This window comes from Euprymna scolopes, chromosome 5 (assembly GCF_053919585.1).
Source record: "Euprymna scolopes isolate OS-2025 chromosome 5, ASM5391958v1, whole genome shotgun sequence".
In the NCBI taxonomy this organism is placed as follows: Eukaryota; Metazoa; Mollusca; class Cephalopoda; order Sepiida; family Sepiolidae; genus Euprymna; species Euprymna scolopes.
Genome location: NC_136486.1, coordinates 118,814,836 through 118,832,335, shown reverse-complemented (window position 1 = coordinate 118,832,335; position 17,500 = coordinate 118,814,836).

Genomic DNA, 17,500 nt, shown 5'->3' with positions numbered 1-17,500 from the left:
TCTATTAAAGAATAGTTCACTTTTCTTTATAGTTTTTTTCTATTGTTCGAATTAACTAAAAATGCATCATCTCTATATAGTCATCCATTAAATATATAGCCATCCATTAAATATATAGCCATCCATTAAATATATAGTTATCCATTAAATATATAGCCATCCATTTAAACCCGCTATTTTTATTTATCTCCTTTAGTGTATACAGACCTATTTAGTTTGTTACTTCGCAGAGTCCGGAGATACTATCGTAACATCGAATTGTTTTTCTATCTTTACTTGTCCATAACACATTATCGTATCTTATTAAAGTTATTTTTGCTATTTTTTTTAACTTCTAATCTAGTTATATTTGTTTCATTTTCCGCTAATTTTATTGATTTTTCAAAGAGTGCAGGAGCTATAGATATGTAATAAGAGGCATATGAAACAATGACTTTACTTTTTGTGTATTTAGGTGTTTTCTGGAAACAGTCGTTAACATCTCTTGAAGAAAACCAAAGGTTATGTTAGAGTTAAGATTTGAAAGTAGGTATTATCCTGTCCAATATCTTTTTACTATAATTACCCAAATCACAAACATTTAAGTGCATTTAATCTTATGATGGGTTTATTGTTGAAGTTAGACCTATGATCTTTCAACAAAAACCATGAGTTAATCTCTATGTAACTAAATATCAAAAAGTCTATATTCCAAATTCCAAAATGTTGTCTATCTTACCATTTATTTTTAGCTTGTTAAAATGTTTAATTCTTGGCAGCAGTTATTTAGTAGTTCAATAATCATTACCCAATTATTATGCCAAGTTTTAAATACTTTCTGCACTGACTTATCAGAGGGATTAGAACTCGTTTATTTTTTTAAAGTCATTTCGCATCACTGACGACACATTTTGGTGCTTTATTAAAAAGCATTCATTTAATTTGTATGCTAACTCATGGGATTTTTATTGTTGTAATACTACTGTGTTTGTAGCTTGTTATAAATAAGTTTCGGTACTTCATATTATGAGGGAACATATAACGAGCGGAAAGGAGTGGGTCGTCCTAATTTTATCACAGCCAATACTGAATGAAATATTTTCATCTTTATCTTGACTTAAGGTAAGGCTTTTAATGCCATTTTTGTAAATAAAAAAGGGGTTAATCATTTTATTTAAATAAGTCAGTGAATCAACAAAGTGTATTTAACTTTAGAGAGAGGGGTAAAATTTGCTTTACACAAAGATTGAACTAACCATAAACTAAACTGGTTTGGTATTCTTATAGTTTAGTTGGTCTTTTTTCATATACTTTTCGTGGTTTAGAAATCGTGATATACTAAAATGATTTTCAGTTTGTTTCGTAAATGATAATCTAAAACATTTTGATCGATATGGTTTTTGTCTTACAGGAGCACTTAAATTTCCTTCTACTTTTCAAAAATTTTGCAAGAGTCCGGATAAGTACAAACTTTTTAATGGCAACCTTTAAAAAGTTCAATATTCAGTGCAGGCAATACTTAGAATACAATTGCGAATTACGTGAGACTTCTGCTCGGTTGTGGATGGCGAAACAAGAAAATGTAACCTAGTGAATTTAATTAAGGGTTTCGTTCGAAAAATTTTTTAGAGATCCTCGAATTTGACAGAAAGATTCCATAATTCGAGATGATACCTCTGAAGGTTACATTAGCCAAAACGATGTAATAATAACAGACAAAATGAGAATAGTTGTTATGATTTAATTTGTTGTTAAGAGTTATCCCCCTTGGGATTGACATTCATAATAAAAGCGCCCTCTGTTTCATTTTCCCGCTCGATCCTTTCAAGAGCTGTCGTGGATTTAATACTGAAAGATAAAACCCATTCTGGAATAACAATTGAAATCATTGAAAACCTTTTCATTGATTTAATAATCGGAAAAGATATTTTAAAAAAATATAAAAAAGTAACACTTAAATTCGACGGTCCTAGAGACAAACTTATAATTGGAGCTATAAACACGAATAATTTTTTTCCTACCATAAACGTTCCACCCCCTCCTCTCTTTTCTAATCTTTCTCCTCATACTACTCCTATTGCGACAAAATCCCGACGTTACACTTTTGCCGCCAACAAATTCATAAAAGAAGAGACTGCTAGAATGTTGAAAGAAGGCATAATTGAACCTTCGATATCTCCGTGGCGAGCGCAGGTTCTTGTAACTTCGAATGAGAATCATAAGAAAAGAATGGTAGTCGACTACAGCGATACCATCAATAGATTCACGGAACTAGACGCTTACCCAATGCCTAATATCAATAAGATGGTAGACGACATCGCTCAATATAACATCTTCTCTACTCTCGACCTAAAATCTGCTTATCACCAAATACCTATAAATCATGCTGATCGTAAATTCACTGCGTTTGAAGTAAGTGGCAAACTTTTTCAATTTACTCGTCTTCCTTTTGGCGTCACCAATGGAGTAAGTGCTTTCCAGAGGAGCATAGACTATATTATAGAAAAAGAAAATCTAACCGATACCTTTGTGTATGTTGATAACGTAACTATATGTGGGAAAAATCAAGAAGAACACGATTACAATCTTCAAAAATTCTACAAAATTGCTAAACAATATAACATCACTTTAAATGAAAATAAAAGCATAATTTCTTCTAGTTCTATTACTCTACTCGGCTACACCATAGAAAATAATCAAATAGCTCCCGATTATCAAAGACTAAAACCATTACTCGAAATGCCACCTCCGCTGAATCTTAAATCTCAAAAAAGAATAGTTGGAATGTTTTCCTATTACTGCAAATTCATTAAAAAATTTTCTGATAAAATTTTATTACTAAATCAAAACAAAGAATTTCCACTACCTCCATCTGTATTAAAATCTTTTCAAACATTGAAAAATGATCTAAAAGACGCCACTTTAATAACGGTAGATCCAAATAAAGAATTTGAAGTATAAACGGACGCTAGTAACTATTGCATTGCTGCAACACTAAATCAAGAAGGTCGTCCTATTGCATTTTTTTCAAGAACTCTCAATACTAACGAAATTAAGCACCATGCAGTAGAAAAAGAGGCAGCCGCTATTGTAGAAGCTCTCCGTAAGTGGCGACATTTTCTACTCGGCAGGCACTTTAAAGTCATCACAGATCAGAAGAGCATCAGCTTCATATTCGACAATAAAAGAAAATCTAAAATTAAGAATGACAAAATATGTCGTTGGCGTATAGAATTATCCCAATACAATTTCACTATAGTTTATCGACCTGGACCTGAAAATATTGCTGCTGACACATTCTTTCGCATCTCTGCTCTTACTTACAATCTACAAGATCTTCGTGATTTACATAAACAATTATGTCATCCTGGTGTTTCAAGATTAAGCCATTTTATAAGAACGAGGAACCTCCCTTTTACTTTGGATCAAATTAAGAATATTACTGACTCTTGCTCATCCTGTCAATTACTGAAACCCAAATTCGCCAATACCAATGGAGGGACTCTCATTCAAGCCATATTACCTTTTCAACGATTAAATCTTGATTTTAAAGGCCCTCTACCTACTTCTATACATGGCAACAAATATCTACTTACTCTAATTGATGAGTATTCCCGTTTTCCTTTCGCTTTTCCTTGCAGAGATATGACAAGCAAAACCATTATCCACTGTCTAAACAAACTCTTTTCAATTTTTGGTTTGCCTGACATGATACATACTGACCGTGCTTCTGATTTCTTAGCAAGAGAAATAAAGGATTTTTTACACAAAAAAGGAATTGCTACTTCTAAAACAAGTAGGTATCATCCTGAAGGTAATGGACAGATTGAAAAACTCAACGGTACCTTATGGAAGGCCATTCAAACAACATTACATTCTAATCAAATGAAACTACCTTATTGGGAAGACATACTACCGGACGCACTTCATTCAATTAGATCATTACTTTGTACTGCCACTAATATGACTCCCCATGATAGACTTTTTAAATATAGTCGTAAATCTGCTTCCGGAATTTCAATTCCTTCTTGGGTTAAACCAGGCCCAATATATATTAGAAACCACACTAAAACAAGTAAACATGACCCTCCTGTAACGCCTGCCACCCTAATAGATGTCAACCCCCACTACGCTTATGTTCAACTACCTTCTGGTACTGAAACCACTGTCAACGTTCGAGACTTAGCTCCAAACTCATCAAATGAAGAAAACTCTAATAATAATCCTACTACTTCAGAGACTTTATTTGAACCTTCTACTAATGAAAACATTGGTCATGAGGAAGACAAAAATCAATCGTCTGATCTTGAAGAAGATCGGATTTCACTAAAAAATAATACTGAAAATCAGCATTCCTGCCAATCTGTGCGGAGGTCGTCCCGAGTTCGACAATTCCCTAGTAAATATAAGGATTTTGTGACTAAATACTGAAAAAACTGCAGTTTGGGTTCATATGTTATTTGTAAATAAAATGATTCTTATGTGATTGTAAAAAAAAAAAAAAAAAAAAAAAAAAAAAAAAAAAAATTTGTCTATAATTAATTACCCCTTACTTGAATACTTTAGGACGGGGAAAATGTTATGATTTAATTTGTTGTTAAGAGTTATCCCCCTTGGGATTGACATTCATAATAAAAGCGCCCTCTGTTTCATTTTCCCGCTCGATCCTTTCAAGAGCGTACGTGTATTTTACAGTTAATAAAACCTTTCTAAAAGGCAATTCTTTACTTACTGATACTATTCACTTCAATAGTTGTTCCATTGATCAAATAAATAAAAACTACATAAAATTTTCTAGATTTTAGCGATTAAACTTCGAAATTTATCTTCCATAAAATATCCAAATATATCTGAATACTTTTTAGACGTTTTCGTTTGGTAAGCTCGCTTCCTGAATTCTGACTAATTTTTCTCATACTTATTTATTTATTACGTATTAACGTTACTAACATAAAATATTCTAATAAACTTGCTGACAGCATACACTTTTATGTGTATGATATGAGGTGACTGAGTAAGTCTGGTTGCTAATATTATTGATTAGGATACTGTACACTTGAATTGAGTTGCACGTATTTGTGTTCAATTTAGTCACGCTATTGTCTTGTCGAATATCATTTAACGCTCTTTTTTTCTTTCTTTCTTTGTCGTCTGTCGAAAACTTACTGATTGGTAACTCATGCCATATCTTCGAAACTATTGTTAAATAAATCATTTTTTTCTACTGAGCAGACTGATGCTGACGAGCGAGATAAAAGAAACTGTAATTATAGTTTTTTGTCCAGGAAGTAAATTAACTAACAGCAGAAATCGGACGCCATATTGTGTTGATTATAGCGTCCGTTAAGAGGATGAAGCTGACGACATCATTTCTACTCATTGTAATTTGAACAAACAAAATATCTACGAAACATTTAAAGAATGTAACTGATGCATTTTAGCATTTAGAGAAGTTCGTCAATTTTTGTGCATCTGTTTTATGGCATTTCATCCCTTTTTAGTTTATTTAGTTTAAGAACATAATACACCTGATAAACAATTTATTATATGAATAAATAGAAACATACGATGTGCCTTCAATATATTTTGAGATTTTTTTACCGGCATTTAAAATTGTCGTAGACACTTGAAAATTCAGTATGTTTGGCTATACATTTTTATTTCATTTCAGGTTCAAATTAACAGATAGAGCAGGAATTAGAATACACCCTACTAAAGCCTGATTTTCACAGCTGGTAAATTTAAAAGATGCAATCTGAACTTGAGGACAGTTTAGTAGAATGATATGCGATAAAACGCTATTTTAAACTTAGAAAAATGCACGAGAAATTTATGGAATGCTTCAGACTGCTTTTGGACCATCTTGCATGAATCAATCATCAGTTTTTTTTAGTGGCATAAGATATTCCAAGAAGGCAGGAAGTCTGTGATGGATTATTAGAGGTGTGTGAGATGTACAATCAACCCTAGAGTTGATTAACCAAATAAAAAAATTCATGGATAAGGACCGTCGTGTGTCTATAGAAACAAACAGTGCATAGTTTGATGTCAGGGTTAGAACTGTACACGCAACTATTCGTGAGAAACTGAGAATGCAGAAGATTTGTCCCAGCACAGACTATTTGAGGAAAATGTGCACCAAGACTGCTCCTAAACTTCGCTATAGTCGAGACCTTACTCACGATGACTTTTGGTTATTCCCTAAGATAAAGGAAAATTTTAGAGGCTGCCATTATGAGACAACTGAGGAAATGAAAAAGGCTGTGACAGGAATCATTGTATACGCTTAAACAAGAGGACGTCCATGAGGCCTTCCAGAATTGTTGGAACGGTACAACAAATGCACTGCAGCCGGAGGAGATTACTTCGATGGCGACTAGAGTAGCATGTGTGCGTACTATCAATAAAAGTGTCCATACGAACAAAGTCTGGAAACTTATTGAAGGCATTTCGTATTTCCACCAGAAGAAACAAAATTAATACACTCAGCAGAAGAATTTACTAGTACTGTTTTTTTTTATATCACTAGAATTAAAATACAGTGTGGTCGCTAGAAAAACTGGAAAATTTGTCAAATTGTAAGATAAGTTTACAAAATCCGGAAAATCGTTTGTTTGATTTCTTTTTAGAGGGGGGGGCATTCTTTATCCGTTCCTTTTAGAACCTTCTAGTTTCAAAGTTGTAACAACATTATCAACCTGATGCGTTGTAATATGTTTAAAAAAAAACTGTAAATACAGGTAGACATTTTGCCAGTGCCAAAGTCGGATTTTCACTTTTCAAAAGAATAATCATCTGCCCTTGAAAGTATGAAAGTAGTTTTCTGCTTCCCGCGTCCACAGCGTTGGTCAGTGAATACACCGACAGCAATTAAATTTAAACAATAAAATTTACAACCTCACATTTCTCGTTTTTCTACCGACCACCTTGAATATATATCATCCACTCTGACATTTCATATCCGTACTATTTTAGCACATTGCAAGCATATTTAACAAATGAGATCGTCTGATTAGCAAAATATATTGATTAGTTATTAATTTGGTGCCGCTAAGGTAAACGATCCCGAGTTGAGCCATTTTTAAAATTAAATGTTACCAAATCAAATTACATTTCCTACAGCAGGACAAATTAAATAAATAATAAAAATAAAGTTACTTTTTTATCTAATTACATATTATATGCATTATTTTAAAACAGAAATTGTTGTAATTATGAATAAAGAAATGAGCAAAATATTCGATGCATGTTATTACAGAATATATAGCTAACAATAGCAATTATATTCTATCCGAAAAGAGTCAGTTTCCTTAATAGTATTGATATTGTAAAACATTTCATATTTCCAAAGAAATATTAATAATAATAAATTTTACAGCCAGGTATAGAAATTCCCATGTAATTTCCATGGGGCACACCCAGGCAAGAACCAATACTATTACAGATTATGTTTAGATTACTTTTATAAATGTTATCACAATGCATGTATAGTTTTGATTATAGAAAATGTATAAAACAAAAAACGTCAGAATAAATTGAACTTCAGCGATTTTAATGTAATACTAAAATATTTTAAATTACAAATGAGTTTGTACCTACATAGTGAAACGACACTACAGATTTATTTTAAACCTATCATAAAAAAATCCATTCGGGTAAGGATTATGTAGGAGACCTGATATGCATTCAGTGTAGCCGCCTCCAGGCACCATCACCGCCTCAATACTGGTCCGGAACTGGGAGCATGCCTTTTTCACAAGGGCCGGCGAGATTTCTGCGAATAATCGGGGGATGGCGGCGATCAGGCTGGCTTTGGTGTTGTGCGAAGTCATGGTGAACTACTGGATGTACGACTAAATGAAGTAGTCCAGCGGGTTCAGGTCGGGGGATGGGGCAGTGAGAGAAGAGTCGTAACATTCCTTCTGAAGCCAAGCCTGCGTCTCTTTGGACTTGTGAACCGGCGCCGAGTTCTGCTGCCTAGCCCAGGGTCTTCCACCGGCCACCAGATTGCTGTACGGGATCACCACACGCTTGAGCAAATTCAGGTACACTTTGGTGTTGATTTTCAAGCCGACTTCGAAGATGAAAGATGAAATGATGTGGCACTCACTTTAAACCACACCATGGTAATGGTCCTGTTATCATATCTTTAATAGGTAGAGAACATGAGTTGTACAGCGACGCATCTCCGATCTCGCTTGTTGAACATTGTGTCACTTTCAGACATTATAGATGGCTCTTATCGCTCTTGGGATTGTACACAACGGCTCAACTAGTTGATGGTCTTCAACCAAAAAAGAAAAACCGGTTTTCATAAAATGGGAATAGAATGGTGTAGTCTTTTCTAGGGGAAAATTTTAATGTTCCGCCCTGTATATTATGTTCCTTGAATTCCTTTAAAAATAATTAAAACAAATTAAAATTTAGTAAATATTCATTAAATAATGACTAATACCTATTGTTTTATTTTCACAAACATCGAACGAAAATTTGGATTTTCACGAAAGATTTCCATCCTTTCTTAGTCTTTTTTTCATAAAATATTAATTAAACTTCAAATAGTCAACACTACAAAACTATATATATATATATATATATATATATATATATATATATATATATATATATATATATACTCGGGTTTTTTATTCAAAAGTAATGGACTAATGAATTCAACGAGGTTGTAAGATAGTGCTCAATAAAAAGAGCTGATAATACTTGTTTATTGTTATATAAACATGCTCACATCCCGCTGCAACAAATAGCCACTTGTTTCAATCAAACAACAGATATCATCAGGCAGCGACTTGACTATTCAAAAGTTCAATGAATAACCTTCATTCATTGAACTTTTGAATAATCAAGTCGCTGCCTGATGATATCTGTTGTTTGATTGAAACAAGTGGCTATTTGTAGCAACGGGATGTGAGCATGTTTATATAACAATAAACAAGTATATATATATATATATATATATATATATATATATATATATATATATATATATATATATATACGATCGGCTGTTCCAAAAGTAATGTCACTTTTTTTTATTCAACACGAAATGATCGCATGGGATTATAAATTGCACTGTTATAATGATTGAAGTCATGTATTCATGGCCTCATATTATTATATTTCTATTGCAGATATTGTCGATGTAAAAGCAACACTTGTCATGGAGATGAGTCCATGAATTCCTGACAAAAGTATATTGAGAATGACAGTCACTATATAGAAAAACAAATTCGGTTTAATTGGTATCACTTCCACCTTCGTCCAACTTTTTAAGTTAAAAAATAGAAGCTTTAATTTCAGAACGACCCCTGTATATACAGTAGATTAAAATTTCTATTTACTTATACTTGATAGTTAATTGGGGTTTTATACGTTTTCAAACCCTATGTACCTTAATGACGAATAAGGTTTGAACTCGTCATAGTTTCTTCACTTTTTAAAAACAGATGCTACTCAATGGTACAGGTTAATGAGATAAAATTATTGTCAGACTCATTTGTAAGTATGATTCTAGATTGTAATCCGTTGACATTGGATTTGAAGACGGTCAAGTTGTAATCTGCTCGGAAGCAGATCAACGGCAATGTTTTCTACAGAAAAATCATTGCCAATAATGTCTGTTCCTTAAAATTTCACATGACGTTGTGGTAGTAAGTCGAGTTCTTGCCTGTAATGTTTCGCAAGTAGGAACTAAATATCTTATTTTAGTCGAGAATCTGCCATTAAAATAACGATAGAATTGATGAACCTAGCAACGTCTCTCTTGTTAGAAAAAAGGTTGTTAGAAAGGAAGATGTCAAACTCATACTACCGAAATAGTAATCTAAGGTATTTATGTGATCATATAACTTGGTAAAAGTTCATTACCGACGATAATCTAAACTAGTTATACGAACACTAATTCTTTTTATGGAAATTGCTGAAGACAAGGCAGGAAGCCACTTGATGTAACGAGCTTAACATTGTGCTTTCAAATTCAAAACGAATTAAAAATAACTGTTCGATTGGTTAAATTCCGACTCAGAAAGCAGCGATTCTTCTCATTTTATCAGACACATTCGATATTGCATGTAACTCTACAGGAAAAAATAAGTCATGGGTATTTATCTATTCACGCGTAATAGATTCTTCGACTTTTTGTATACTGGCCAGTGATGGATATAAACATCAAAAACTTAGCAGACTCGTGTAAGTGTTGTGCTCTGGTGACAAAAGCATTCTCAATAAATTTTAAGCCATGGTCCTAAAAAGACCAATCCTTGACTAGAATTCACACAGATTCGCACCACCACTAGAGGATTGGTATTAGCTAACTGCAGTTGACAATCACACAAAATTACAAAAAATGCTTAGATGTAAGGTACATTTTTCTTTCCAAGAATTATTTGCCTTTCTTTGTGTTGTCGACTGCTTAGTATCTAACAACGTTAATCAATTTACGTCTTCGGATTTAAAGATGATCTGTGAGGTGTTCCAAATTAAAAATGCCACGACTCTCAGTATCATCCACGATTAAACGAACAGGCGAAACACTTCGTCAACACTTTCTAATGACTACTCAAAATAGCATGCGGTATACCTACAGAAACTATACTGCAACAGTTTCGACAGGTTTATAGAATCACGCCTAATTTTAATACACCATCTGCAGTATTCCAAACGGAGACTATGTTTCATCGAAAAAGAGGACCCTATTTCAAAAACTGTTGCCAACAAAAAGAAAATTGAGAAGGACCTCTATTGAGCCTATGACATGGGAGAAAGTGTTTTCTGCAAAACTTACTAAAATAACGTGTTTTTTTCTGAATAAGCACAATCGATAAAAGAATAAGAAATATAGTGTACATAAATCAAGATACGAAGTTTACACATAAAAGACAACTTAACCAAATAAGAAAGTGGTCGTTGGAGGATGTCCACTATGTACCTCACGAAGAAGAGGTTATTGTGACGATATATGACACTTTACATATGAATTCTTCTAATCATTATAGGAATTGCTAGTCTATTACTCTAGTGGAGAATTATCACGACCTAAGGCGAGACTACATACCGTCTAACTAAAAGTCGGAAAATGCTGACAACCGATTTCTTCGTAATCCACTTTCTTGTACAATATTTTTACCTAAAGTCGTTTTGAAAATCTTTCTTTGCGATTTCAATAAGTGAGGCGTGATTTACTAGGGTCCGAAAGTAAAACCCATGTCTATTTTTTACTCTATTTAATGTTGTTGTTTATGTAGCACTTATGTCTGCTTAATGCTGTTGTTGATGATGTCGACGACAATAGCAGATTCAAGAAAGAAAATCACAGACTGATCTGTCTTCAGGCTTGATTGACACCACACAAAATTGTTATGAAACATCAGGTGGTCAGAAAGTAGATACTGGCTAGATCTTTGCTGGAATACTCGACCCTTAAAAAGGTTTATAGCCACTAGAATTGCAGAATAGGCATTTATCCACGAGAAATCAATTGTAAACGGCTGTTACATTAACAGTAAATGATATATTAAAGTTTTTTAGAGCTGGTGGATACTGCGGAACATCTGGAGAAACTTTTTATCAGCTGGACTCCATGGAGAACTATTTATTATTGCAATCGAGAAATAAGTTATAATTCCTTGTGTGAAAACATTTCGAGAGCATTAACACGAAATTCACATTTTGTTCGATTCTTTGATGTGGTTTGATAATGGACGAAAACACCGTAAGCCAGCTGTTGTGGCGCTGGCCAAAAGAAGCAAGCAATTCCATTATAGATAATGTGTAGCCTGCATAGAGTAGGGTGCGCAACAACGAAGATAATTACTAGCTTTTGGCATGGTAGATTATAAGAGCTGTCGTCAATGAAAGGTCGGCATTATTCGCCTTGTTTTTCAGTAAATTAGAGACATTTTGCCAACCTATAGAGATAATGGAGTTAAACGTTTAGCAAGAAATATTATTACAATTGCAATGTAATAGGAACTGAAGCAAAATAATGTCACCTTAGTTCAATGGGTATGGACTAATGGTATATATATATATGTGTGTGTGTGTGTGTGTGTGTGTGTTTTGTATATATATATATATATATATATATATATATATATATATATAAAGTAAAAAGAGACGGAAATGCTGAGAAAAGAAAGCACTAGCAAGACCTCCGCTGGATAGATGCAAAGAAGATTGGGACCTTGGGGACACGTATTGCCATCCAAATTACAATAAAGACCAACAGTCGCTACCAATGAGAAATAAATGGTAAGTGATTGCTGCGATAATCCATATTTACCTGTAAATGTTATCGAAAAGAGTGGGGAATACTGGAAATCTGGGAGTCTTGTTGTCACTCAGATTCCAGAGAACACCAGAAGTTGTTCTCGGAAGGAAATCTTTGACGATGGTAAAACTTAATAATAATAATAATAATAATGATAATAATAATAATAATAATAATAATAATAATAATAATAATAATAATAATAATAACTAGCTTAACCCCTTGAAATGCCACTGTAGTTGAAAACATCATCACATAAGCAAACAATATAATGTCCTTCAATAGAATAGAACAGTGTAATGTTTGTTCTGATAATACCGTAAATTAAAAAATAAAGATGTTTCTAGACAAATATCGAGAACTGCTTGAGACATATTATTACAAGATATATAACTATATTACGTCATCACTATTTTCTAGAGAGTATAATCTAATCAGATAGGACTTGTAAATCAGTTATCAATAACTGTGTCACAATCTTCTTTTCATAATCTGATAATTTGGCCTAAGTAATAATATTTAAGTATTTAAATATGTAAGTAATAATATTTGAGAGAAACATGTTACATGTTAACTTTGCAATTTTTTCATAATGGTAAGAAAATGAAATGAATCAGAAGCGAGTGCGATTGGTGGGATTTATTTAAGAAACAATAAAAGTGTAGGATGTTGGCAGATGATATCGCGACAATTGCAAATATATACTTTAAAAGATAAATATCCTTAATTCATTATGAAATTGAATGTGTGAATTTGTTAGATGAAATAAAGTGATTTTTTATATCGTAAATTGCTTCACCCATTTCCGGAACCGACTTTTATAGCCCCCCTCTCTTAAAATGTATATGAAATAATGTGATGTTTAGATGGTAAACTGCTTTGGCGACTACAGGAAGTTACACCATACACTCCACTTAAAATATATATCTATATATAAATAAAATGAACTCATTTTTCCCCTCCGACTTTGACCTTTATAGGACAGCACCTGCTTACATTTGGTGCAGCCGTATCGTTCACAAACTGAATCACGACAACTGCCGTGTGTTATAGGCTTATTACATATCCAGTATCTCGCTGATCGGAGTTTCCTATATTCTGTCTGGTGAGAGTCCACTGTAAAAATCGGTTATATTTAATGGAAGTAGTAAAGTAAATTCTCTCTATTAAATTCATCCTTCCACCGCCACTCACTTACACCGTTCCTGACCGTTCACAGGAGACATTTAAAACCGAACACCGGTTAGAATTTATCTAAAAACTGGACTGGACTTACGCTGAAACGAACCACGCTTACTTTGCCATTGGTTAGCATAAAACATAAACACAAATTATAACGCATTTATTTTATTAACATTAGATTAAAACAGAACACAATCCGTTACCTGGAATTGAATTCACAATTACATTACTTCGATTTCGTTATAACCCGCGTGGTTAGAAGTTTATGAAAACCTGAATTTACATTTACGTGAAACGCACCGAACTTACTTATACAAACACAACTTCCGTTTTGCTCTTCCCTTTCCTTCTTTTTTCTTTCTTTCTTTCTTTCTTTCTTTCTTTCTTACCTTTCGTTGTCTTTTTCGCTTTTTTGGTGATGGTGGTGGGGGTACTTCCCTATGTTTCTCTTTCTTTCCATAAACATAAACACAAACTAAACGATATACGTTATCTTGAATTGTATTACCGAACACATTACTTCGATTACTCGACTTACATTAACTTTACACTCGCGTTGGGGGGACTACTTTCCTATGTTTTCAGTCTACACGATATTTCACTTTTGTAAAGCTAATTCTTACCAAACTTCCTTTATAATCTTTCCTTTCGGTCTTTCCTTCTTTCTTTCTTTTTTTTTCCTTTTTCAGCTCTTTCCATTGTTATAACGAAACGAAACGACACAACCTGATATTCCAGGTTTTACTTACACTCTGTCACTCTACGACTCTTACTTGTGTATCCAACTCTATTTGTGCCACGTTCCTTTACTTTTACACCGTACCAGTTACCAGACGACATTCAGGTAAATACAGTTTTATATGCGGCGATATTCACGTACATGGCCTTCCCTTTTTGTTCTTTTTCTTGGGGGCCGGTTTACGTTACTTCACGTTAGCCATGGATCGGGCGATCGCTGTCAGACGATATTACGACTTCTTCTTTTTTATTTTTTACTTTTATATTATGCTATCTTTCCACTAATTTCGGAATTCATACTCAGGGGACGGGTGACTTATTACATCAGTGGTTATTTATTTATTATTTTTTTGCAATTTATTACTTTTTTTCCCTTGGTGGAAGTTTCATTAAACCATTGATATGTCAGCAGACGACATTCGAATGGGAAGAAACCGACTACGACGACGACGACGACGACTACGACGACCACTACGACGACCACTACGACGACCACTACGACCACAATGCAGACAAACAGGTTTAATTCAAAAACACATCGTCTGCAACGGATCGCTTACACAAAATAAAATATACGAAAATAATAAAACAACAACAACCAATAAACCCAAACAAATACACAATTACTTAGGAAAAAAATATATATAATTACTTTACTCTACCAAACTACATAAATAAACACTATTAATTTTTACACATACTTACATTTTTCAGCGTACGATTCTTGGGGTTATTCAATATTGTTGCCTTTTTATTCTTTCCGGTTTGCAGTAGAACCTCTCTTTCTCCACTTTTTATTTCGTTCTTTATTTACTTCCTTTTTTTTTGGGGGGGGGACATCTACCAATGATTTTAACACACATTTTCCATTGCGTCATGTACGAAATTTTACTTTGTTGTTTTTTGCGAACGCCAATATCATTCGGTTTGGCTCTATTTAATTCATGTTCTGTACTAACAAGGTGTTTTTTTTTTACAATGTCTTAGCACTTCACTTTACTAATTAACTCGGAAATACACCCAGAAAACTTTATTTTTCACGTGTACAAATACTTTTTTCCCCTTTGGCACATTAAGTTTACTCCTTACTCTTTCGAATACAATAGAAAACTCATAGGAAACCTACAAAAAATTTAGGATAAATCGGCTTGCACAACTAAGTCCCTCATTTTTGCCCGCCCAGTTTTGCACAGTTTACATATTTGGGTCCTTCTGTTTGCCGGGGGGGGCGATTATAACTTCCCCAAAACCGGAGTATTGGAAACATCCACAGCAATGTTTTTTTTCCACAAAAATTGGCCACTACAAGAACTATGATTATTTCCATTTTTGTCCGCAATAAATAACAAATAAATATACATCATTACCGGTTTATTTCGTTTGCAAAATACAGTCCGATGTTTGCATTTACATAAACTTTACTCCCCTCATATATTAAAACATTGCGTGATCTCAAGTCACGTGATGTTGCCATGGGTGGCATTACACTTTTATTATCTGGTGACTTCCGACAAACGCTTCCTATTGTTCCACGTGGAAGTCCTGCTGATGAGCTCGATGCTTGCATTAAATTGTCATATGTGTGGAAGTACATCAAGACTGTAACCTTATCTACAAACATGCGTGTCCATCTTAATAGTGACCCATTGCCTGATAAATTTGCTTCCATACTTCTACAAATTGGAGATGGCAAAATTCCAACAGACAAACATGGTAAAATTGTAATTACTTCAAGTATTGGATCAATTGTTTCCTCACTTGCAGAACTTTGTAACAAAGTTTACCCAAATATAGCTGCAAATTATACTAATCCTCAATGGCTAACAGAAAGAGCAATTTTAGCTCCAAAAAATGATATGGTACACATCATCAATGACCAACTGCTTGATGAAATTCCAGGTGAGGAACAAATTTACACTTCTCTAGATTCTACTGTAGATAATGACCATGCTGTACAGTACCCTACAGAATTTTTAAATTCCTTGCAATTACCTGGTATGCCACCACACAAATTAAAACTGAAATCTGGATGTCCAATTGTGTTACTCAGAAACCTTGATGCTCCACGACTATGCAATGGAACAAGATTATGTGTAACACGAATGCAACCTCATGTGATAGAAGCAGTCATATTGACTGGTGTAGCTACAGGCGAATTGACATTTCTTCCTAGAATACCAATTATTCCATCAGATTTAACAATTCCATTTAAAAGGCTTCAGTTCCCAATAAAATTATGTTTTGCCATGACAATAAATAAGTCGCAAGGACAAACCTTGGCAGTGGTTGGTCTGAACTTAGCTTCTTCTTGCTTTAGTCACGGACAGTTTTATGTAGGATGTTCACGGGTAGGTTCCCCACACAATCTATATATATTAGCACCAGAGGGTAGAACATCAAACATTGTGTATCCAAGAGCTTTATACAAATAGGAAAGCCAATTCTCCCTTCTATTATTATTTATAGTTATTTTTTGCTGTGAATTATCAGCATGGCAGTCTCATAAGTATTGTCCACACTCCACCCATATTCCTGTCAGGTCAATGTTTTAAAACTCTGATAGGAAATTCTTATGAGAAGTTTCTAATCTTTTTCATTATAGAATGTGTACCTTTTTCTATTCAAAACCGTTCACTTCTTTCATGTTAAGTTACTTAAAATCACTAAACTCAGTTGCAGTGCTCCGTGGCATAGTGGTTAGCATGCCGGACAATTCACATTATATTTTCACATTCGCGCTGACCTACCGTAGTCTTTTTTTTTTCATAAACACCTAAAATGGATTTTCTTGGTGGCCGAGTTGTTAACATTGTATGTTTATTTTTTTCACACTTAATTTTCCAACTTTGCCCCAATACTCCGGGTTTGATCCTTCCTACTTACCTAACATCACTTTTTATTTATTAAACAATCCCCACCCCGGAAACAAACACCCGGGCAACGATTTTTTTTATTCTTTTGTTTTGATTTACTCAAAACCGCACACATCTCCAAACATCCGAGCAACGCCGGGTACCCCTGCTAGTATGAAATAAAGTGCTTTTCAGATCGTAATCTGCTTCAGCCATATCCGTGACTGACTCCTTATGCCCTTCCCGTCTCCTCTACCCGATTTCACAATAATATTAGGAGAAATAAAAGACGTGTACAGTAGTCTACCCAAGAAATAAGGTGCTTGTGCAGTATTCTACCTATATAAGAAAACAATGAAAAGTTATGCTACTCGATGATTTGATGTGATTTTCGGTTTTAAAAACTTTAATTGGCGTCACATGTAATATCTCCAGTGTTTTGTTTTTTGTCATATGTATTATA